The sequence below is a fragment of the Bombina bombina genome, chromosome 2 (assembly GCF_027579735.1).
Source record: "Bombina bombina isolate aBomBom1 chromosome 2, aBomBom1.pri, whole genome shotgun sequence".
In the NCBI taxonomy this organism is placed as follows: domain Eukaryota; kingdom Metazoa; phylum Chordata; class Amphibia; order Anura; family Bombinatoridae; genus Bombina; species Bombina bombina.
Window position 1 is genome coordinate 709239030 of NC_069500.1, and position 26219 is coordinate 709265248.

The 26219-nt window shown below is 40.7% G+C and overlaps 1 protein-coding gene across 1 annotated transcript in view; it reads right to left on the bottom strand.

Moving 5' to 3' along the window:
* Positions 1-26219, bottom strand: part of TDRD7 (tudor domain containing 7) — a 477879-nt gene that overhangs the window by 429958 nt on the left and 21702 nt on the right. The gene's annotated exons all lie outside the window — the stretch shown is intronic.

Sequence of the window (26219 nt, forward strand, 5' to 3'; positions counted from 1 at the left end):
ACTCAAATACTTTATATCATGCATATGAAAAAGCTGCAAATAAACATGTCAAAACTGATTAAATGGAAACCAGAGCCACAGAAATGTGCAGGTTCTGAGACAAATGGCAGTAGCAGTTGCACAACCCAGCCAGTCACCATTACTTGCAGCTAGTATTTGGGATGCACATTGTAATGAGGCATTTCTGTTTTGTTGCTATAGAATGACATATCAGCTATGTCTTAACACTTTTAAAACAAATTAACATCTTTTTTACTTCAATTATTTTTCAATAGCCAAACTCCACTGACAGTTTGATTTATTTGAAGGAATCTGAGGTTTAGTTCACAGACAAGGCTAGCCAATGTATCTGTTAGTATAAAATGCATTGTTTGGCATTTGTTATCCGATAAAGCCCCTTAGGGACAGATATGTAGTAGAGTTAGCCTTAAAAACCTCTGCAGGGTATATTTCAAGTTCTGGGAGTTAGAAATCACTCAATTGTCAAAGCTAAATTATGTGAAAAGGGGTAAAATAACTAAAATTGTTATGCATAATGACAGAACTTTGCTATATAAAAGTCATATAAAATTCTCAAGGTGTTTGCTGTCCCTTTAAAAAGGGACATTGTACACTAAATTTTTCTTTGCAAAAATGTTTTGTAGATGATCCATTTATATAGCTCATCTGGGAGTGTTTTTGTACCAAAGAATAGTTTTATTTTTAAATAACATTGAGCTAATATTCAGACTCCTAACCAAGCCCCAAAGTTTTAGATATATACTGATGTATACAGACTTCAGACTGCTTCTGTTTGTATGATGGGTCTTTTCATATGCATGGGAGTGTCTGCTCTTAGCCCCTTTCAGTGGGTGTCCCAGCCTAACCTCATCATCAACAGTGCTAAATTGGAAGCTTCTCAGTAAGTTTTTAAACAGTTTTATACTGGATTTTTAAATCAGTATCTGTGCATATTCTTCTTTATAGTAATGTCTATTACATGCAGTTATATGACAATTGGTGCATGCTGTCTCTTTAAGGTATTCTTCTGGTGGAAAGTTAATTTCTTAAGAAACATTAAACACCTGTTGAGTTTGTGTAAAAAACAAAAAAATCTGCTTTGTTCCACACTACCTAGAGAGGCCAAAAAGCAAAATCTTTAACCTAGGTTTTGAAAATGCTGCAAATTGTTTTATGCAAGAGTTGTTTAATGTCTTTAAAGTGGATTTTATCTTTCTACAATAAAGGTCTGAGGAGACATTTAAAATTGCAGCTGGCATAATTTATGGTTTCTTTTACCGCAAGGTCTGGGCAATTTCTTAAGTGTCTTACGTAGTTAAAGGGACAGTTTACCCAAAAATTTTCTTCCTTTTAAATTGTTCCCAGTGATCCATTTTACCTGCTGGAGTGTATTAAATTGTTTACAAGTAGCTTGTTTACCCTTATTTCAGCATTTGAAATAGCTGATATAGCCTGTGGTATCCCCACCTATACTGAACGTTTCTATACTGTAGTCTAGGCTTTTGACAAGCCTAAGTGAACATATTCAGCAGAGGAAATTACAGTCCTAGTGGGGTGCAGGAAAGTTAAGCAATTAAATGTTAATTTTCCATTGTTCTATTAAGTATTATGCAGACAAATATAAGATAAGGAAGCAAGTGTGCTTAAATAAAAGTGATAACATGATGAGATCTGATATTACCTGCATGTTCAACCTATTTTAATAATCTGTGGGTTAAAATCATAAAACCAGCAAATTCATATACACACAAAAAATAACCCTGAAAATTCAATTTCTCATACATTTTCTACTCTGCAGCTCGTACAAGTCATTGAAAACACATTAAGGGAAAAACTATTTTACAGTATACTGCCCCTTTAATATTTTAATCCAGGTCTTGGGAGCTGGCTTATTACCCAACATAAAGGACGGCATTGCACCCCCACCTTGCCCTGTAAAAAATGCTGGACTAGTAATTGAAGATTAAAGTGATAGTAAATTCTATCTAATTTAAAAAAAAAAATGTAAGCTTTATCATAAAATCTAAACCGCTATGTTGACTTGTTTGTGAGATGTAAAATGATGAAACTTAGCTTTTTTTATTGCATTAATTCTATTTTTCTGTAGTGTAGTGACAGAGCAGTCCCACCCACACTCTACATAGTAGAAAATGCACACCCCAGAATTTCGTCCGTCTACGCTGCCAATGTAAACAATGAATCATGATTCATTGTTTAACACGAGAGCTACACAAAGGATTGCTGCTTCTTTGGAGAGCGTTCCCCCTTACATAAGGCAGCCGACAATTGTGGATGAAAACTTCCTCATATCGCATTTGGGACAGAAATGGTTTTTGTTATCGTTTACCTTTTATTTTATTTGCATTGTGTAATTTTATTTGTTAAAATTGACATAAAAGTACAAAAACAAAAAGTTCTAATATGTTAGTTACATGTAATCAATTGTGCAGTGATAAAATGATCTGTGTTTTACCCCTGAAAAACAAAACTAATCTTGAAATGTCCGGTTTAAGATAAAATGAAGAAAAGTAAAGGGATACTGTGCCCAAAATTCTGTTTATATGAAAGGGTAATAGTTATAGGGATATGAAAGCCAAACATTTTCTTTTGTAATTCACACAGAGCATACAATTTAAAAAAAAGTTTCCAATATTCTTCTATTATCAAATTTGCTTAATGCCTTGATTTTCTAAGTTCCTTGATAGGTAGCCCGGAGCACTATATGGCAGGAAATAGTGCTGCCATCTAGTGCTCTTGCAAATGGATAACACATTCTTGCAAAACTGCTGCCATATAGCGCTCCATAAATGGGCCAGCTCCTAAGCATATATCCCTGATTTTCAACAAAAGATACCAAGGGAATGAAGAAAATTTGATAATAGAAGTAAAATTAGAAAGTGGTTTAAAATGTATGCTTTATCTGAATCACATAAGAAAAATGTTGGGTTTCATATCCCTTTAAACATGTTATAAATATATTTTGATGAAAACAAATGGTTAAGTAAAAGCAGTTTATATTTAAAAGTGAAACAAAATAGGAAGTTAAAAAAAGATTCTCTTTTAGATGGAGGAAAAAACAAACAAATGTATGAGTATCATGTCCCTTTAACATAAGCATACATACTGCAAATTATAACAAAATTAATGAGTAACAACAACTAAAATGCACATATTATTGTTTAATGTCTAGAGGTTAAAAAACCCCAGAGCATCTGCACTTTTAACAAACCTCTATTCTAGCATGGCAAGCAGAAAATGCTTCTGGAAATGAAACATATGTGGCTAAGTGGCTAAAGAGGATTAACGTTGGCTTTGTTTGCAGCCATGCAAACACGGACATCCATTTATGAACTACAGTAGCTTAGCCTCACTAATAATAGACACAGCAAACCAGAAAGTAACATGCCATAAAAAGTTAAATAAGCAGGTTAGAACATTAAACTGTGTTGCAAATATTTCAGAGTAATAATAAACAAAAGGAAAAACATAAATTATGCTTACTTGATAATTCATTTCCTTCTGTATGAGGAGAGTCCACTGCATCATTCCTTACTGTTGGGAAATACTGAACCTGGCCACCAGGAGGAGGCAAAGACACCCCAGCCAAACGCTTAAAGGGACACTGAACCCAATTTTTTCTTTCTTGATTCAGATAGAGCTCTCAATTTTAAGCAACTTTCTAATTTACTCCTATTATCAATTTTTCTTCGTTCTCTTGCTATCTTTATTTAAAAAAGAAGGCATCTAAGCTATTTTTTTGGTTTAGAACCATGGAAAGCACTTGTTTATTGGTGGGTGAATTTATCCACCAATCAGCAAGAAAAACAGTGTGTTCACCAAAAATGGGCCAGCATCTAAACTTACATTCTTGCATTTAAAATAAAGATACCAAGAGAATTAAGAAAATTTGATAATAGGAGTAAATTAGAAAGTTGCATGCTCTATCTGAATTACTAAAGAAAAAATTGGGGTTCAGTGTCCCTTTAAATACTCCCCCCTGGGGGCGGAGCTAACTGCCGTACAGATCAGTCGCCATTCCTAAGAGCTCCTCTATGGTGATCTATTAAATGAGTATATTTTTCCTACTAAAAGAAAGCCCTGACCTCTGGGACTGTGTGGATACCCTCAGGCAATCAGCCCTAGCTAGACATGGACTGACAGATCGCTGTCAAACAAACCGGACCAGCTGCATTACCGATATTGCTGCAGGACATCTAGAGCGTGGAGGCCGCTGGCGGTGAGAGCTCTGTCGGAACAGAGGTGAGAACCCCACAACACTTAGTTCTTAACATACAGCTCCCATCCATACAAACTCCCCTACACTCTAGCCCACGCTAAATCACCTGCTTCATCTTGCTCCGGAGGGTCGGGGATCCGCTCCGGAGCACAACTCTCATTACCGCATCAGGAGACAGAACATTTAGGGGGACATCATCTTTAAAACCCCTAGAAACCCAGGGTTATAAGTGAGAGTGACCGGCAGCTTGACTGCATCGGATAACACATACGGGGTTTAACCTCTAGCAGCCTCTGCCACAGGACAATACAGAGAGGATATTATTTTGACTGCAATTTTACTGTGGCGCGAAACGCCATTTTGTAAGCACTCTGTGAACAGCCGGAGCTGCATAGTACTCATAAAGGCAGAATCTGGGACTCTTATAAAATATCCAGTCCTGATACTGAACCAAAGCGATTGGGAAACTGTCCTAGCTACTTTGTACATATTTAAAGGAACACAGCACAACAAATAGCTGACAGTTATATAAAAATTACAGCTTTATCAACCAACTGTTATAAGTCTGCAACCCACGTGGACTTTATAAAGCTATAACTAAAATCCTTATTAGATCTAGAGCAACTAGGATCTGCACTTGAGTTATTCACACACTTCTTGCAACTAGGGGAACTTGCACATACTTTCTCTCCCTTCCCTTTCCTGCAGGACCGTTGTGCCTGTGGGTCATACACCAATTCCTTTCCCCTCAATCGTCTGATAGAGACACCTCCCCAAGGGAGAGAGAGTAAACACCTGTAGCAAAAATAGTGCAAACCTCAGGATTCTCTGCTGACTAATCACACCTTAAAGTGACCCTGCACTGATCAGACCTGATATACTCTACAAGTAATTTGTGTTACACTAATATATCTCACTCCCTGACAGCCTCTCCTATAAGTGTTATCCCCTAACACCAGCCACGTGGGTCTTGTAAGTGCGCAACAAGCGCTAATACATTTAAACTGCACAAAGTAATTTTTTCTTTTTTGGTTGTTTGAAAACTGCAAAACAAAGTGAACTGTGAATTAGGTGGGGGTTATTTACATAGAACTGCTTTGGGACATTTAAGTTTACTGGCTAAAGAATATTGTGGTATTGTTGCTGATACAGCAAAGGGAAAGAAAAAGGACATAAAAAAAAAGCCTCCTGAAGCATCTCTTTTTTTTGTGTGCGATGTAGTTACTTGAAATACACTGTGCTGAGGCGGCCCGACATGGATGCTTTAATATAACCCCTAACCCACTACTGCATTACTTGCAACATCGCCACCTTTCACTCACTCTTACTACAAGAGAGTCAAGTCTGCAGAAATGCACCCAAAAGCTATGAAGGGCAAGGCATTGAACAATTAAGCTGATGATTGGAATGAGTGAAGAGAGATAGAGAGTCTGCAAATGTATCTCTACATAAATATCTAGCAGAGGTCTTGGCAGATAAAAACCTCTTCAAATGAGAAGTGGGGAAATCTAGAAATACTCGTTAAGCAGAAAGCACCGTCAAGGCACAAATAACATAGAACAGCTGAACTTTCATCACAAGCACTATGGCTACAAGAAAAGTTTCCAAAGGGGACAGAGGGCCAAAACCCTTATCAGTAGATACCTTTTTCAAAACTTCTAAGATCACTAAGTCCCAAGAACATGTTCTGGCGGAAACTGAGGAAGATATAGATTCCGATAATGAGGAGGAGTCTGAAGAACTAACTCCCGTAACCAAAGCAGATTTGCAGGGCCTGGTATCCAAACAGGATATAGCTTCTAATTTTGAAAAACTGTGGGAGAAGATGGATAGCTTCCAAGCCACAGTCACCAATAGTCTTACGGACATTAAAACAGAGATACTAGAGTTGGGAACTCGAGTAGACTCCTTAGAAACAGCCACAGAAGAAATGGGAGAGGAGATTACAACAGTTTCCCAAACTCTTGACTCACACAACCAAAACATACAGGATCTAGAAGAAAAAATTGAAGACCTGGAGAACCGAAGCAGACGCTCTAATATTAGGCTCAAAGGAATCCCTGAGTCAATCGGAGCAGAAGATCTACACAGCTATCTCCAGCAGCTATTTCATGCTATAATGGGAGGACCGATGGACTCTGAATACCCAAATCGAGAGGGCACACAGAGCCCTTAAAGCGAAACCCAAAGCGGATCAGCCATCGAGAGATGTTATTATTAAACTCCTACGGTTCCCTGACAGAGAAAAGATACTATTGGCCGCTAGACAAAACCCCACATTTAAGTTTCAGGGAAATATTATCCAGTTTTTCCAGGACCTTTGCGTCAAAACACTACAAAAAAGATATGCGCTGAAACCTCTCACTATTCTCCTAAGGAAAAAGAATATACCCTACAGATGGGGCTTTCCCTTCGCACTGCATGTGATGCGAAATGGCAGAATGTCTACTATTAAAACCACTGAGGAGATCCCAGACATCTGTAAGTTCCTAGACTTGGAACCACCCGACATCTTGAGGGCGGAATCGGCATCTACCTCTTCCGATACACCTTCATCAAAGGCGAAGCCCCAAAGATCAAAGTGGAAGAAAGTGACAAATAAAAAGAAATCTAAAACATGAGACACTCATATAGCGCATGACCGTCATAGCCGAGAATGCCTTTACTTTCTACCATAACATGTGGATCACTTTTTGCCCCGGGTGATACTGAAAATGACCAAGAGGTCAATTAAGATCTAGACTCACAAGTTAGACTTGGACTCTTCACTTGTTGTAAGTGATGTAAAGTTGGAAATCCATGTTGGAATTGCACAGTACAGGTATCATCTGCTGGTTTCGACATAATTGTATTCAAATGTTTAGTTATTATTTGTTGTTATGTTCTTATATTTGTTTGTTCATGCTATTAATATATTAATGCATGAAATGTTGTATGACCATACTATGCTCACCTTGTGGAAATGTTCTACAGGGTTCTAGGAAGCTGAAAAGACAGTTAAGAGGACAGGGAACGAAGAGGGAAGTAGCCATGCTTATACTTTCAGGTTATAGAGAACGGCTCTTATGCTCAAAAGGAGGTTTGCCATTCGGGGTTCCTGCTGCCAAAGGTAGGATTAGGGTGCAATGTTGGTACAAATATTATAATGATACTACCTAAGATAGTTTTGATCTCGCATAACGCGAGAGGTTTGAACACTGATGTAAAAAGGAGGACAGCCATGTCAAATTATAGACGCCTGAAGGCCAATATTATTTATCTTCAGGAGACTCACTTTCTGAAAGATACTATACTATCCCCAAATATTGGGCAAGAGACTACTCAATGCAGTTTAACTCTGCCTTAGATTCCAAAAAAAGAGGAGTCTCTATTTTAATACACTCCTCGATACCTTTTATTCATAAAGAGACTATATCTGATAAGGAGGGTAGATACCTTTTGGTATTTGGCCGTTTGGGAAATGTAGAGGTACTTCTATGTAATATATACGCCCCAAATGAACAAGACAAATTTTTTAATATCATTTCCAATTTGTTAACTGACTGGTCTAGACTAAGAATAATCTTGGCAGGGGATTTTAACATTGACCTACAATCATTGACTAGACAAACAGCCAACCAACAATCTAAGAAAAAACAGAGACAGAAAAGTATTGCTAAAAATATTCTGGGATTGTTGGATCAACACACGCTACAGGATACATGGCAGGTACTGCATGGGGGGCTAGGAGACACTACATATTATTCAACACCACACGACAGCTACTCAAAAATAGATTATGTGTTTACAAGTCAGATATTACAGCCAGCAATACATTCCTTAGATATACACCCATGTGTTTGGTCAGATCATTCCCTGACAGCGCTTACTTTAGGAGATCTAACAGACCCCAAGAGAACTAGGACGTGGACATATGACACATCTAGTGCCAAACTCGTTAAGAATAGGATTTTACATAATCTGAAAGAATACTGGCAAATTAACGTAGACACCACTGAAAACCCTGTTATGCCCTGGGCAGCGCATAAGGTGGTGATCAGAGGTATCCTAATTAAAGAAAAGACGATATATAAAAAAAAAAAAAAAATGACAATCGCATTAAACATCTAAATACCGAAATTGCCTCATTAGAAAAGCTACATAAATCAAACAACTCTAAAACCACACTGACCAGGCTTGTTGACAAAAAGCAAACCCTGCAATCTATATTGAATGAGCATTCTATAAAAGCTGCACATAGACTGAAGACAAACTACTTTATTTATGCCAACAAGCCCGATAAATACCTAGCAAAAAAAACTCAGAGATAACTACCAATCCCTTTCTATTCCATGCATTCAGACATCTGCAGGTCAGACTACCACTCATCCACAGGACATTGTTGACACATTTGCCAAGTTCTACAAGAAACTATATGACGGCACGAAAGTGCAACATAACGCTGAGACAAAAGAAGTTTTTAACTCTTTTTTGCACAAGGCAGATTTGGCAACAATCACTGATGAAGACAGAGCCGCTCTGAATGCTGAGATCACAAGAGCTGAAGTGATAGCAGCTATAAAAGACCTTAAGCCCGGTAAGGCCCCGGGACCCGACGGGTTCCCGGGGGAGTACTACAAGGCGTTTCGGGAAGTCCTGGTGCCACACTTAGTAATGTTTGCAAATCATATTATGAAAGGGGGACAAATACCAGAGGAACTTCTTAGAGCCAAGATTGTGGTAATACCAAAGCAGGGGAAAAATCTTAATTTATGTAGCAGTTATAGACCCATCTCCCTTATTAACCAAGATGTTAAGATAGTGACAAAAATTTTGGCCAACAGACTAAAACATATTTTACCCAGTATTATTCACCCTGACCAGGTGGGATTTATTAAGGATAGGGAAGCCCCAGATAATATCCGCAGGATGGTATCGGTAATAGATTTATTGCGAGACAGAAAAGTGCCTTCTCTGGTCCTATCACTGGATGCGGAGAAGGCATTCGATAGAGTCGATTGGAAATATATGTTGGATCTTTTGTCAAGAATGGGATTTGAAGGCAACTTCTTAAAAGCTATTAAGGGGTTATATTCGGCACCTACAGCATTTGTTCGAGCGATAGGACACCAATCAGAGAATTTCCATATACTTAATGGAACCAGACAGGGATGCCCACTCTCCCCTCTGATTTTTGCTATATGTATTGAACCACTGGCGGCATATATACGCAACTGTCCTGATATATTCGGTTTAGAGGTAGGAAAGCTACACCATAAAATCACCCTCTTTGCGGACGACGTGTTGCTGACTATTTCGAAGCCTCTGCATTCGCTACCTTATGTATATCAAGCAATACATTTGTTCTCTCAGATATCGGGGTACAAAATTAATGTAGATAAATGTGAGGCGCTACCTCTTTCTATCCCAAAACACACTATCAAATTGATTGAGGCAAACTTTGACTTTAAATGGGCTCCAGACGGGTTAAAATATTTAGGCATAAAGTTAATGACACACTCCACGAGGCTATATGAAGCAAACTATGCCCCTATGCTTAAAATGATTAGATCCGATCTGGGGAAATGGAAGAAAATGGGTTTTTCTTGGCATGGGAGACTGTCTGCAATAAAAATGACGATTTTACCTAGAATTCTATATTTATTTAGGGTGCTCCCAATCAAGATTAATGCTGCTGACATAACTAATCTTCAGAGAGACATACATAGTTTCCTAAGAGACAATAAGCACCGAGAATCCCCCATACTATCTTAAATAGACACAGACAACTAGGAGGGGTAGGTGTCCCCAATCTACTTGATTACTATAGAGCAGCGAGACTAGCTCAAGACTCCCTATTAAGCAGGAGGCAGGGAGCTGTTCTATGGCCTCTTTTAGAGGCAGAGATGATGGGGCAGGAGACTCCGGATGGCATCCTCTGGTGTAATGAGCTGGTTGGTAGACACACTATATACCAAAATAAAACCACACTACTCTCTAGACGGCAGTGGCCATCCTCACAAAGCATGGAGAGAATTCTTCCTTTACACTCAAAGATACTACCCTTAAAATACATTGTTAATGAAGAATTTAAATATCACATTAGAAAGTGGGAGAATAAAGGGTTATATAGGGTAGCGGACATATACTCCCAGGGCAAAGTATTGACTTTCACCCAGCTTCAGCAGAAACTTTAACCTCTTCCACTACAATGGTTTTTATACCTTCAAGTAATCTCAGCTACACGCACATATATAGACAAATCCCTGACACATACTAGACAATCTGAACTTGAGCACCTTTGTACAGCGGTAACTAGACCCAAGAGGTCAATATCTAGATTGTACATTTCTATCCAGGAAGCCAGAAGCGACTCCAAAACAGCGTTAATGGTAAAATGGGAAGCAGATATTGATAAAGAGTTAGAACTAAATAATAGGCAGGAGATGTTGCATCAAACCTGTAAAGGCCTCATTAGTGCTGACTTTAGAGAAAATGCACTAAAAACATCTTTCAGATGGTACTTAACCCCGACAAAGACTGCCCATATGGGGAAAGAGAGCTCTAACTTTTGCTACAGAGGGTGTAGGGCGATAGGATCATATCTCCACATGTGGTGGGAATGTCCCAAGGTTCATAAAATATGGCAAGAATTGTCCTCATTAATAGGAAAAAAGTGTTAGACGAGCAGATCAATCTTACCCCCGCTCAAGCTCTACTGCATGAAAACATCCCTAGCAGGGCCGCCACTAGAAATTTTGGGGCCCCTGACTCAACCATTGATCAGGGCCCCCCCCCCCCCCCCTCCTTTGACATGTGCAATTTTTGACCAAGTGACTAAAATGTATATGCACTTTATTCTTAATTGTCTATTTAAACTTGGAAATGTTGTAAAGGTAGTAACATACACTGAAACACACAAACACACTCACACATAAGGATTCACATATAGACACTCTAGCAGACACGCAAAGAAACACACTCAGACACAGAAACCCAAACAGACACTTAGCACTTGTTTACATTGACCTGACAAGTAATGAGGTAAACTACAGTTTTGTAAAAAAAGGAGATTTAGAAAACAAAATATGGAGTTCTGATTATCTTTTTGTAAAGGAAGATGACAACTAAATTATGACAACAGCATGCAGTGGCTGAAAGGAAGGGCCCTGAACTGCCTAAACAATAATTTAAAGGTTAAATGGTGGAGTGGTTACTTCCGGAAAGGTCTTGTTAGTCTCAAAGTCTGTAGAAAGATGTGAATAATTAGTAGTAAGGTCAAAATGTCCTAAAAAGGAACAGACAATGGACACACACACACAAACTCAAACTTGCACATACACCCAAGGAAACACCGACAGAGACAGCCTCAGAAAACACACAAAGACATACACACACACACACACACAGAGACAACCACATGAAAAACACAGAAAGATATACATACACACACCCTCACTGAGACATCCACAGAAAACACCCAAAGACATACACACACCCTCACAGAGACACCCACAGAAAACACAGACATACATACATACACACAAACACCCTCACAGAAACACCCATAGAAAAAGCTCAAAGACATATGCACACACCCTCACAGACATCCACAGAAAATGCACAAAGACATACACACGGTAACACCCACCCTCACAGAGAGACCCACAGAAAACAAATTACTTACACATAGAGACACAAACCAAAGCACAAAGACATAAACACATACACCCACAGAAACACTCACAGGAGGAAACATTTATGCACCTTGCATCCCCTAAATCAACAGTGTGTGACATGCATGATAAAAAAAAATGCAGAAATTAAGAGATCACTTTTTAAAGAATTATATTTGTAAATTTGCAAACAAAAATAATTCTGTGAATTCAAAATTGTACATTAATGAGCTGGGTAGATGGCTAGATGAAGAAAAGTACCTTTAAAAGGTTGACATATGTTTGTTTGTTTTTTTCCCATTTTCCCCAACCAAGAGTACCACTTCAAATATAGTGTACAAATTTTCCCATCTGTCAGCTGTACTTATGGATTTTGAAAATGCTGTACTCTATATGGTCTTGGTGGGACCATAAGCTGTGGTACTCATACCATTAGATCTGGTTAAATGCAGGATTTAGGCTTGTTGGTATGTATTTCAAAACTAAGTCAGCTGTAGTGTAAACTGAACATTTTTAAGTTAACCTGTCTCATTTCAAACACTGAGCAATCTTAGTCTGAGAGTATAACATTTTATGCAGATGTAAAAATCTTAGATAAAATGCCTCCTTGCATCTGGAAAGTCCTTGCATAAAGGGGCAGTAAACTGGAATGTAATATATATATATATATATATATATATATATATATATATATATATATATATATATATATATATATATATATATATATATATATATAATGCATATCTGCCAAAAGGGCATCTACCATTTGTGTATTGAGGAGGAAACATTTCTGCATGGTTTTAAATATAGAATTTCTACAGCATTGTCAAATAATCATAAATATACTGCTGCTAAAAAAAAGCCCCACCATACAACTACTACCACACTGAAGTTACAATCCAAAATTGCACAAAGAAATAAAAAACATTTGCTAAGTAAGTCCTACCTCCTCTTCAAATGAAAGTGATCTGCCGTCTGACTCAGGCACTCACTGTACAAAGTGCCAAGTCTGTCTCACACTGAGCATAGTGGTTTAGTGCACACTAAGAAATCCTCTCAAATGCTAATACTTTACTCCTTGTAATAACATTTCCCATGCTCAATTAGCACTCTGCTATAGTACCCACTGGTGGCTGCCAAAATTTAAAAAAAAAAAAAAAAAAAAAAAAAATTTTTTTTTTTTTTTTTTTTTAGTTCTTGCCTCATGGGGCCCCCCTGGCTCATTGGGCCCCTGACAGGAGTCACCCCTGTCACCCCCTGATGGCGGCACTGATCCCTAGATTGAACAAACACATTAATACATTTATCAGAATACTATGTACCACAACAAGAATAGTGGATTGCTAAATATTGGAAGACAGAGGTACCGTCGTGGTTAGAGGTCATAGCTAGAATGAAGTTGGTATACTTAATGTACGAATCAGCTGCACAGGTACAGGATACGGAAGCTCAATTTCAAAAGGTCTGGTTTTACTGGATGCTAGAGGGGAATAACAGAACAACTCCTGCTGTAATTGAAGGAGATGTGGAGCTGGGGGCGAGAGGAAGATAGTGTTAGGGGAGAGGGAAGAAGAGAGAGGTGAGGAGCAAACCTAGATGTCAACTTTGGGAACAGGATAAGATGAGTAAGCAATTTTTAGAAATGTTAAAGATACAAGTTTTTATGTTTTTAATTTTCTTTTTTTTTGGTTTAGTTCGGTTCATGTTTATATAGTTTTACGCTATTGTTATTGAGGTTGGAAATATTCGAAGATTATGCCCCCAGAATATTATATGTTCCCCGTGTAGACAATATGTGATGGGTTCTGTTAGAAAAATGCCCGAGGGATCATATGCTTATGGGACAGTCAACACCAGAATTTTTGTTGTTTTAAAAGATAGATAATCCCTTTATTACCCATTCCCCAGTTTTGCATAAACAACAGTTATATTAATATACTTTTAACCTCTGTGATTACCTTGTATCTAGGAACCTTCTTCCAGCCCCCTGATCACATGACATTTTATTTATTATCTATTGACTTTCATTTTAGCCAATTAGTGCAGTGTCTGCCACAATCCACGGGCGTGCTCACAATGTTATCTATAGGGTTTACCTGAACTAGCTCTCCCCTGCTGTGAAAAGCAAATACAAAAGAATGCGATTAGAGGCAGCCTTCAAGGGCTTAGAACTTATCATATGAGCCTTCCTAGGTCTAGCTTACAACTAAGAATACCAAAAGAACAAAGCAAAATTGTTGATAAAAGTAAATTGGAAAGTTGTTTAAAATTACATGCCCTATTTGAAACATGAAAGTTTTTTTTGGACTTGACTGTCCCTTTAAATTAAACACTCTCTCCTGAAGTTGTACAGAGGACTGCATAAAGTGAATGGGGTTAATCTTATGAAAGTAAAAATGGAGAGGCCTGTTTGATGACTTCTACAGTAGCTTTATGCAATGACTTGGTCGAATCTCCAGTTAAAGAAGAGTTTTTCGAAACAAGAAGTGCTCCGGAAAGATATTGCTTTATGAAATGTGATTATTATTCCCCAAGGTCTGGTGTTTTCTAATGATTAAATGCCTGTATTTTCTTTTGAAGTTACTGTTGGAGGAGTGTGACTAATAAAAATATATTTCATTTAAATACTCCCCCCTACTTCACTCATATCCCAGTCATTCTGCCAAGTGAACAAGGAACATAAGGAGAAATATCAGGGTATAAATGGTGCCAGAAGAGAAAACCTAATTTTGGTCCGCCCATCGGAGTATACGGGCGGGGGGCCGTGGACTCTCCTCATACAGAAGGAAATTAAATTATCAGGTAAGCATAATTTATGTTTTCCTTCTTAATATGAGGAGAGTCCACAGCATCATTTCTTACTGTTGGGAAAACTAAAGCCAAGCTCTAGAGAACACTGAATGATAAAGGGAGGGGTAAAAGAGAGGCGGATCCTAATCTAAGGGCACCACAGCCTGCCAAACCTTTCTCCCAAAAGCTGCTTCAGCCAAAGCAAAAACGTCAAACTTGTAATGTTTAGAAACAAGTATGAAAGGAAGACCAGGTAGCCGCCTTACAAATCTGATTCATAGAGGCCTTCTCCTTAAAGGCCCAAGAGGAAGCCACCACTCTAGTGGAATGAGCCGTAATACTCTGAGGAGGACTAAATCCAGCTGACTCATAAGCTAAGTGTATAACACTCCTCAAGCAAAAAAAATAAGGAAGTCGAAGAAGCCTTCAGACCCTTACGCTTCCCAGAGTAGATAACAAACAAGGAAGAAGTTTGTCTAAAATCCTTAGTAGCTTGAAGATAAAACTTCAAAGCTCGAACCACATCCAATTATGAGGTAAACGTTCCTTCGAAGAAGAAGGATTAGGACACAAGGAAGGAACCACAATCTCCCGATTGATGTTGCGATCAGACACAACCTTAGGTAGAAAACCCAAGCAGGTACGTAGGACAGCCTTATCAGTGTGGAACACCAGATAAGGATGCTCACATTGCAAGGCAGCAATTTCAGAAGCTCTGCGTGCCGATGCAATAGCCAATAGAAAAACAACCTTCCAGGACAACAATTTGATGTCAACCGAATGCATAGCCTCAAACAAAGCCCATTGCAAAACCTTGGGCCATGATACTCAAAATGTTGAAACACTTGAAAGCAATGTAGCATAGCTGTAAAAAGCTGACTAGAAAATATCACCTGAACATCTCTATGTAAAAAAGAAAGATATTTTACCTCAAAAGTTCCTCAGTAGCCACATCCCATTGTAAAGGACTTCTAAGCAGCAAATCAGTATGTCTGTCCCGGGACAGCTAAGGGAGTGAGCTTCGTGAACACTCTTTATTTCCCTATTCAGTTTCATAGTGAACTTCCTTAGAGTTAAGTCAAATCTCATGAGATCAAAGTAAAAGAGTTCATGACCTCAGCACTGTTGATGCCGATTGGCTGCTGTTCATTTCTTCATTTCTTTATTTATTTTTACCTGCAGCTGAAGTATAACTTTTACACAGGACTTACTCTGCTGAGCTGAGGAAGTTGTGAGGTAAAATGTCTTCCTTTTTTACATAAAGATGCTCAGGTGATATTTTCCCGTCAGCTTTTTACAGTTGTACTGCATCAGTTTCAAGTGATTTAGCATATGAGTATTATGTCCCTTTAAGAACAAGATTCAAACTCCAAGGTGGAGCATTAGATCTAAACACAGGTCTGATCCTAATCGGAGCCTTAACGAAAGATTGCACATCAGGGAGCTCTGCGAGCCTCTTGTGCAGCAAAACAGATAAGGACAAAATCTGTCCCCTCAGGGAACTGGCAGAAAGGCCCTTCTCCAGACCTTCCTGAAGAAAAGAAGTATCCTGGCAGCCATAACCTTATGCCAGGCTGAACCATGTTCTTCACACCAGAATAAGTAAGCTCTCCACACCTTATGATAGATGCGACGAATAACAGGCTTACGAGCATCAATAACCCTCTGAGAAACCTTTCTTGGCTACGACTAAGCGTTCAATCTCCACGCAGTCAGCCTCAGAGAATCTAGATTTTGATGAACAAAAAGGACCCTGTTCCAGAAGATCCCTGCGACAAGGTAACTTCCACGGAGGAGATGAGGACATCCACACCAGGTCCGCGAACCACATCCTTCGAGGCCATGATGGAGCAATCAGTATCACTGATGCCTGCTTCTGCTTGATGCATGAAGCAAAACATCCTTCAGATCTTTAGCGGTCATGAACTGTCCTTCCTGAACTAAGGGAAGGATGGACCTCATTGTCTCCATCTTGAACAAGGGGATAAATAGGAATTTGTTTAAGGTCCAGAATCAGGCAGAAAGTTCCCTCCTTCTGTGGGACCACATAAAGTTTTGAATAGTATCCCAAACCCCTTTCTGCGAGAGGTACCGGGACAATGACTCCTAGGGAGGATGGATCCCTCACGCACTCCAGAAAGGCTTCTCTCTTTTTTGGCCTGAACGACAGGTTTGATAGGAGGAATCTGCCCCTGGGTAGATGAGACTTGAAACCTATCATGTATCCCTGAGCGATGACCTCCAGGACCCATGGGTCCTGCACGTCTCTAAACCAAGCGTCTGAAAAGAGCGACAGTCTGCCCCCTACGTGATCCAGAACCAGATCAGGGGCCGCCCCTTCATGCCGACTTTGTCTCGGGGGCTTCTTGCTCTGCTTGAATTTATGCAAGGACTGAGCCGGCTTCCAAGTACTCTTGGATTGCTTGGGCTTTGCAGAGGGCTGCTGATGTTGGGATTTATCAGAACGAAAATTAGGACCTTATCCCTTAGGCTTGTTCCTCTTATCCTGCGGTAAAAAGACACCTTTACCTCCAGTAACCGTGGAGATAATTGAGCCCAGGCCTGGACCAAATAAAATCTTCGAAGTCATGTCCGAAGACCAGGACTTCAGCCAGAGTGCCCTACGTACTTGAACAGAGAAACCTGAAGCCTTAGCATTCAGGCAAATAATTTGCATATTTGCATCACAAGTAAAAGAATTAGCCACCCTTAATTCTTTACTGGATCACATCGAGGGGACCCTCCACCTCGATCAACTCAGATAAGGAGCCGCACCAGTAGGTAGCTGCTCCAGCAACCGCTGCAACAGCCGCTGCCGGTTGAAACAAATATCCAGTATGTTGAAAAATCTTTCTTAACAGAGTTACTATCTTCTTATCCATTGGCTCTTTGAACAACGAACTATCCTCAAGCGGGATAGTAGTGTGTTTAGCAAGCATGGAGATAGCGCCATCCACCTTGGGGATGGAACCCCACAACTCCAGTTGAGAGTCCGGGACCGGGAACAATTTCTTAGAGGAAGATGAAGGAGAAAAGGAAGAACCAATCCTTTCCCATTCATTCTTAATAATGGTCGCCATCTTTACAGGAACCAGGAAAGATTGTGGTACAACCCTGTCCTCGTAGACCTTATCTTATTTAGGAATCAAAGGTTTCTCTGGCAATTTGGGCTCTGGAACCTCTAACATAGCCAAAACATCCTTCAACTGAGAGCGTAAATGTTCAATCCTAAATCTAAATTGTGGTACCTCCGCAGCTGTAGGTTTAGAGGCAGCAGACTACTACCCAGTAAGTGCGCCCTCTGAAGTATCAGAGGCGCCTTCATCATCGGATAATCTTGTATCAGATAAATCCAACAAACTAGTTGATGACCCCTGGGAAGGATAGCAATATTTGACCTTGCGCTTAGTAGGGCGAGGTAAAGCACTAAAGGCCGCAGATACCGCCGTTTGTAACTGCCCAGTAAAGTCTGGCAGTAAAAGGCCCCCTCCAGATGGAGTATTAGGAGTGCTACGGGAAGCTGCATGTGTATTAGGAGATGACTGTAGGGTGCGCACCTCATGGGACGGAGACTCCTCAGAGGTGGATGGCTCAGTGGTATCAAACATATTAACCTTCTTTGACATGATTACTTTATCAAGGCATGTGGAACATAGTTGAGCGGGCGGGTATACTGCGGCCTCCTCACAATATAGACAGGTATTAGACTTAGGTAAAGAGGGAGTACCCTCTAACGCATCAGAATCCTCCATAGCTTGCGCTTACAAAAGCAGACTATTGATTAAGAAGAGAAAAAGTCACCTTTATATCCCCAATGGCTGGGGCACTCACCACCTCCTATGACCCAGGCAAAACAGAGAAACCGCTTCTTCTCCTGTAACCAGCACGGTCAGACAGAAAAGAGAAAATAAAGTGTGACCACACGCAGTCACATGGTGCGCGATGCAGGACCTCCCCTACTATAAGAGCAAAAAAAAAAAAGCGCCAAGCCTTTTAAGCTGCGCAGCTTAAAAAACAAAGTAAAAACCTGTACCTTTCAACTGCCTGGGCCCAAAAATCATCTCACACATGTCGCAGCATAATCAAATAAATGTATGTGATTAATCCTCACTGTTCAATAATCGCCTTCAGAGATATTAACCCTTGATTCCATACAGATAAAAGGAGCCACACTGTGACCCTGCCTTCTGGCATTATCATATGTGTAAAAAATTAAACAATATTACCGGAATCTATGCCGTGGAAAAGAAACACAGCCTCTCTCTCAAGTGTGACAGTCTTGTAACATTGCTCCTGACATGGACTTGAGTGATGGAAGCAGGCAGTGAAACTCGTCAACACCGATTGCTTAGGAGCTGTTAATACGAGTCTGGATGGGTTTGCAGGAAGATTCTCCCTGCATCTCCAGACTCTAACTTTCGTCAAAGCTCTCACTGAGAGGCTGACAAGACTACTTAAAACTCCATTCCTATTTCGAAGGGTAGATACCCTTCATAAGGAACTACTCCGAATCTTCTGACACTTCTCTGCCAACCTCCTGTGATGAAAGGCAAAGAATGACTGGGATATGAGGGAAGTAGGGGGAGTATTTAAAGTGATACTGAACCCAAAAATTCTCTTGTGAGTCAGATAGAGCATGCAATTTTAAGCAACTTTCTAATTTACTCCTATTATTTTTTCTTTGTTCTCTTGCTATCTTTATTTGAAAAAGGCATCTAAGCTTTTTTTTTTGTTCAGAACTCTTGACAGCACTTTTTTATTGGTGGATGAATTTATCCACCGATCAGCAAGGACAACCCAGGTTGTTCACTAAAAATGGGCCGGCATCTAAACTTACATTCTTGCATTTCAAATAAAGATACCAAGAGAATAAAGAAAATTATTTGACAATAGGAGTAAATTAGAAAGGTGCTTGAAATTTCCTGCTCTATCTGAATCACAAATGAATAAATTTGGGTTCAGTGTCCCTTTAAGCCTTTGGCTGGGGTGTCTTTGCCTCCTCCTGGTGGCCAGGTTCAGTATTTCCCAACAGTAAGGAATGATGTTGTGGACTCTCCTCATACAGGAGCAAAATGTAATAGTCGCTATCACTAAAGTTATTCATGCAGTGCATAAAAACAGAATTTATGTTTACCTGATAAATTTCTTTCTCCAACGGTGTGTCCGGTCCACGGCGTCATCCTTACTTGTGGGATATTCTCTTCCCCAACAGGAAATGGCAAAGAGCCCAGCAAAGCTGGTCACATGATCCCTCCTAGGCTCCGCCTACCCCAGTCATTCGACCGACGTTAAGGAGGAATATTTGCATAGGAGAAACCATATGGTACCGTGGTGACTGTAGTTAAAGAAAATAAAATATCAGACCTGATTAAAAAAACCAGGGCGGGCCGTGGACCGGACACACCGTTGGAGAAAGAAATTTATCAGGTAAACATAAATTCTGTTTTCTCCAACATAGGTGTGTCCGGTCCACGGCGTCATCCTTACTTGTGGGAACCAATACCAAAGCTTTAGGACACGGATGAAGGGAGGGAGCAAATCAGGTCACCTAAATGGAAGGCACCACGGCTTGCAAAACCTTTCTCCCAAAAATAGCCTCAGAAGAAGCAAAAGTATCAAACTTGTAAAATTTGGTAAAAGTGTGCAGTGAAGACCAAGTCGCTGCCCTACATATCTGATCAACAGAAGCCTCGTTCTTGAAGGCCCATGTGGAAGCCACAGCCCTAGTGGAATGAGCTGTGATTCTTTCGGGAGGCTGCCGTCCGGCAGTCTCGTAAGCCAATCTGATGATGCTTTTAATCCAAAAAGAGAGAGAGGTAGAAGTTGCTTTTTGACCTCTCCTTTTACCTGAATAAACAACAAACAAGGAAGATGTTTGTCTAAAATCCTTTGTAGCATCTAAATAGAATTTTAGAGCGCGAACAACATCCAAATTGTGCAACAAACGTTCCTTCTTTGAAACTGGTTTTGGACACAGAGAAGGTACGATAATCTCCTGGTTAATGTTTTTGTTAGAAACAACTTTTGGAAGAAAACCAGGTTTAGTACGTAAAACCACCTTATCTGCATGGAACACCAGATAAGGAGGAGAACACTGCAGAGCAGATAATTCTGAGACTCTTCTAGCAGAAGAAATCGCAACTAAAAACAAAACTTTCCAAGATAATAACTTAATATCAACGGAATGTAAGGGTTCAAACGGAACCCCCTGAAGAACTGAAAGAACTAAATTGAGACTCCAAGGAGGAGTCAAAGGTTTGTAAACAGGCTTGATTCTAACCAGAGCCTGAACAAAGGCTTGAACATCTGGCACAGCTGCCAGCTTTTTGTGAAGTAATACCGACAAGGCAGAAATCTGTCCCTTCAGGGAACTTGCAGATAATCCTTTTTCCAATCCTTCTTGAAGGAAGGATAGAATCCTAGGAATCTTAACCTTGTCCCAAGGGAATCCTTTAGATTCACACCAACAGATATATTTTTTCCAAATTTTATGGTAAATCTTTCTAGTCACAGGCTTTCTGGCCTGAACAAGAGTATCGATAACAGAATCTGAGAATCCTCGCTTCGATAAAATCAAGCGTTCAATCTCCAAGCAGTCAGCTGGAGTGAAACCAGATTCGGATGTTCGAACGGACCCTGAACAAGAAGGTCTCGTCTCAAAGGTAGCTTCCAAGGTGGAGCCGATGACATATTCACCAGATCTGCATACCAAGTCCTGCGTGGCCACGCAGGAGCTATCAAGATCACCGACGCCCTCTCCTGCTTGATCCTGGCTATCAGCCTGGGGATGAGAGGAAATGGCGGGAACACATAAGCTAGTTTGAAGGTCCAAGGTGCTACTAGTGCATCCACTAGAGCCGCCTTGGGATCCCTGGATCTGGCCCCGTAGCAAGGAACTTTGAAGTTCTGACGAGAGGCCATCAGATCCATGTCTGGAATGCCCCACAGGTGAGTGACTTGGGCAAAGATTTCCGGATGGAGTTCCCACTCCCCCGGATGCAATGTCTGCCGACTCAGAAAATCCGCTTCCCAATTTTCCACTCCTGGGATGTGGATAGCAGACAGGTGGCAGGAGTGAGACTCCGCCCAAAGAATAATTTTGGTTACTTCTTCCATCGCTAGGGAACTCCTTGTTCCCCCCTGATGGTTGATGTACGCAACAGTCGTCATGTTGTCTGATTGAAACCGTATGAACCTGGTCCTCGCAAGCTGGGGCCAGGCCTGGAGAGCATTGAATATCGCTCTCAGTTCCAGAATATTTATCGGTAGAAGAGATTCTTCCCGAGACCAAAGACCCTGAGCTTTCAGGGATCCCCAGACCGCGCCCCAGCCTATCAGACTGGCGTCGGTCGTGACAATGACCCACTCTGGTCTGTGGAACATCATCCCTTGAGACAGATTGTCCAGGGACAGCCACCAACGGAGTGAGTCTCTGGTTCTCTGATTTACTTGTATCTTCGGAGACAAGTCTGTATAGTCCCCATTCCACTGACTGAGCATGCACAGTTGTAATGGTCTTAGATGAATGCGCGCAAAAGGAACTATGTCCATCGCCGCCACCATCAACCCGATCACTTCCATGCACTGAGCTATGGAAGGAAGAGGAACGGAATGAAGTATCCGACAAGAGTCCAGAAGCTTTGTTTTTCTGGCCTCTGTTAGAAAGATCCTCATTTCTAAGGAGTCTATAATTGTTCCCAAGAAGGGAACCCTTGTTGACGGGGATAGAGAACTCTTTTCCACGTTCACTTTCCAGCCGTGAGATCTGAGAAAGGCCAGGACAATGTCCGTGTGAGCCTTTGCTTGAGGAAGGGACGACGCTTGAATCAGAATGTCGTCCAGGTAAGGTACTACTGCAATGCCCCTTGGTCTTAGCACCGCTAGAAGGGACCCTAGTACCTTTGTGAAAATCCTTGGAGCAGTGGCTAATCCGAAAGGAAGCGCCACGAACTGGTAATGTTTGTCCAGGAATGCAAACCTTAGGAACCGATGATGTTCCTTGTGGATAGGAATATGTAGATACGCATCCTTTAAATCCACCGTGGTCATGAATTGACCTTCCTGGATGGAAGGAAGGATAGTTCGAATGGTTTCCATCTTGAACGATGGGACCTTGAGAAATTTGTTTAAGATCTTGAGATCTAGGATTGGTCTGAACGTTCCCTCTTTTTTGGGAACTATGAACAGATTGGAGTAGAACCCCATCCCTTGTTCTCTTAATGGAACAGGATGAATCACTCCCATTTTTAACAGGTCTTCTACACAATGTAAGAACGCCTGTCTTTTTATGTGGTCTGAAGACAACTGCGACCTGTGGAACCTCCCCCTTGGGGGAAGTCCCTTGAATTCCAGAAGATAACCCTGGGAGACTATTTCTAGCGCCCAAGGATCCAGAACATCTCTTGCCCAAGCCTGAGCGAAGAGAGAGAGTCTGCCCCCCACCAGATCCGGTCCCGGATCGGGGGCCAATATTTCATGCTGTCTTGGTAGCAGTGGCAGGTTTCTTGGCCTGCTTTCCCTTGTTCCAGCCTTGCATTGGTCTCCAAGCTGGCTTGGCCTGAGAAGTATTACCCTCTTGCTTAGAGGACGTAGCACCTTGGGCTGGTCCGTTTTTACGAAAGGGACGAAAATTAGGTCTATTTTTTGCCTTGAAGGGCCGATCCTGAGGAAGGGCGTGGCCCTTACCCCCAGTGATATCAGAGATAATCTCTTTCAAGTCAGGACCAAACAGCGTTTTCCCCTTGAAAGGAATGTTTAGTAGCTTGTTCTTGGAAGACGCATCAGCCGACCAAGATTTCAACCAAAGCGCTCTGCGCGCCACAATAGCAAACCCAGAGTTCTTAGCCGCTAACTTAGCCAATTGCAAAGAGGCGTCTAGAGTGAAAGAATTAGCCAATTTGAGAGCATTGATTCTGTCCATAATCTCCTCATAAGGAGGAGAGTCACTATCGAGCACCTTAAGCAGTTCATCAAACCAGAAATATGCGGCAGTAGTGACAGGGACAATGCATGAAATGGGTTGTAGAAGGTAACCCTGCTGAACAAACATCTTTTTAAGCAAACCTTCTAATTTTTTATCCATAGGATCTTTGAAAGCACAACTATCCTCTATGGGAATAGTGGTGCGTTTGTTTAAAGTAGAAACCGCTCCCTCGACCTTGGGGACTGACTGCCATAAGTCCTTTCTGGGGTCGACCATAGGAAACAATTTTTTAAATATGGGGGGAGGGACGAAAGGAATACCGGGCCTTTCCCATTCTTTATTAACAATGTCCGCCACCCGCTTGGGTATAGGAAAAGCTTCTGGGAGCCCCGGCACCTCTAGGAACTTGTCCATTTTACATAGTTTCTCTGGGATGACTAAATTTTCACAATCATCCAGAGTGGATAATACCTCCTTAAGCAAAATGCGGAGATGTTCCAATTTAAATTTAAATGTAATCACATCAGATTCAGCCTGCTGAGAAATGTTCCCTAAATCAGTAATTTCTCCCTCAGACAAAACCTCCCTGGCCCCCTCAGATTGGGTTAGGGGCCCTTCAGAGATATTAATATCAGCGTCGTCATGCTCTTCAGTAACTAAAACAGAGCAGCCACGCTTACGCTGACAAGGGTTAATTTTGGCTAAAATGTTTTTGACAGAATTATCCATTACAGCCGTTAATTGTTGCATAGTAAGGAGTATTGGCGCGCTAGATGTACTAGGGGCCTCCTGAGTGGGCAAGACTCGTGTAGACGAAGGAGGGAATGATGCAGTACCATGCTTACTCCCCTCACTTGAGGAATCATCTTGGGCATCATTGTCATTATCACATAAATCACATTTATTTAAATGAATAGGAATTCTGGCTTCCCCACATTCAGAACACAGTCTATCTGGTAGTTCAGACATGTTAAACAGGCATAAACTTGATCAGAAAGTACAAAAAACGTTTTAAAATAAAACCGTTACTGTCACTTTAAATTTTAAACTGAACACACTTTATTACTGCAATTGCGAAAAAACATGAAGGAATTGTTCAAAATTCACCAAATTTTCACCACAGCGTCTTAAAGCCTTGAAAATATTGCACACCAATTTTGGAAGCTTTAACCCTTAAAATAACGGAACCGGAGCCGTTTTAAGCTTTAAACCCCTTTACAGTCCCTGGTATCTGCTTTGCTGAGACCCAACCAAACCCAAAGGGGAATACGATACCAAATGACGCCTTCAGAAGTCTTTTATAAGTATCAGAGCTCCTCTCACATGCGACTGCATGCCATGCCTCTCAAAAACAAGTGCGCAACACCGGCGCGAAAATGAGACTCTGCCTATGCTTTGGGAAAGCCCCTAAAGAATAAGGTGTCTAAAACAGTGCCTGCCGATATTATTATATCAAAATACCCAGATAAAATGATTCCTCAAGGCTAAATATGTGTTAATAATCAATCGATTTAGCCCAGAAAAAGTCTACAGTTTAAATAAGCCCTTGTGAAGCCCTTATTTACAATCGTAATAAACATGGCTTACCGGATCCCATAGGGAAAATGACAGCTTCCAGCATTACATCGTCTTGTTAGAATGTGTCATACCTCAAGCAGCAAGGGACTGCAAACTGTTCCCCCAACTGAAGTTAATTGCTCTCAACAGTCCTGTGTGGAACAGCCATGGATTTTAGTTACGGTTGCTAAAATCATTTTCCTCATACAAACAGAATTCTTCATCTCTTTTCTGTTTCTGAGTAAATAGTACGTACCAGCACTATTTGAAAATAACAAACTCTTGATTGAATAATGAAAAACTACAGTTAAACACTAAAAAACTCTAAGCCATCTCCGTGGAGATGTTGCCTGTACAACGGCAAAGAGAATGACTGGGGTAGGCGGAGCCTAGGAGGGATCATGTGACCAGCTTTGCTGGGCTCTTTGCCATTTCCTGTTGGGGAAGAGAATATCCCACAAGTAAGGATGACGCCGTGGACCGGACACACCTATGTTGGAGAAACATATTCCCTAAACATACAAAAAAAATTACCAAATGGTTCTATTATAAATTCTGTCCTAGAGCAAAGCAAACTACTTGCATAATAAAATATATCAAGAGGACCAAATCATCCATTCACTCATGCATACCCCATACATATTCAATCTATATAGATATAGTATTTTTTTTTGTTTGAGTACATATGTATGTACAATGCACAAGTGAGAGGATGATTTGAGGCTTCTAGGTTTGCTTTGATCCTGATAAGTATTTATAATACATTTTTTTTTTTATTAGGTTTGAATTTGCACAGATCTTAGTGTGTTGCACTTTCACAAGCAGAAATCCATCTCCGAAAAGAGCCGAACAATGTGAGCTGCCACCTTCTTCCGCATTCGGAGGTATCTGAGACCTCCGAATGCATGTCCCTAATAAAAGTTTCTGGCTCCTAAATTTATGGGCTGGCTCCTAAATTTTGAACAAATTTGTCGAGCTATGCTTTAAACAATCTTCTCTCTCAACCCACCAACGTGGTAGCTCTATCTGCACAAACTATGATCTATAGGCAGTA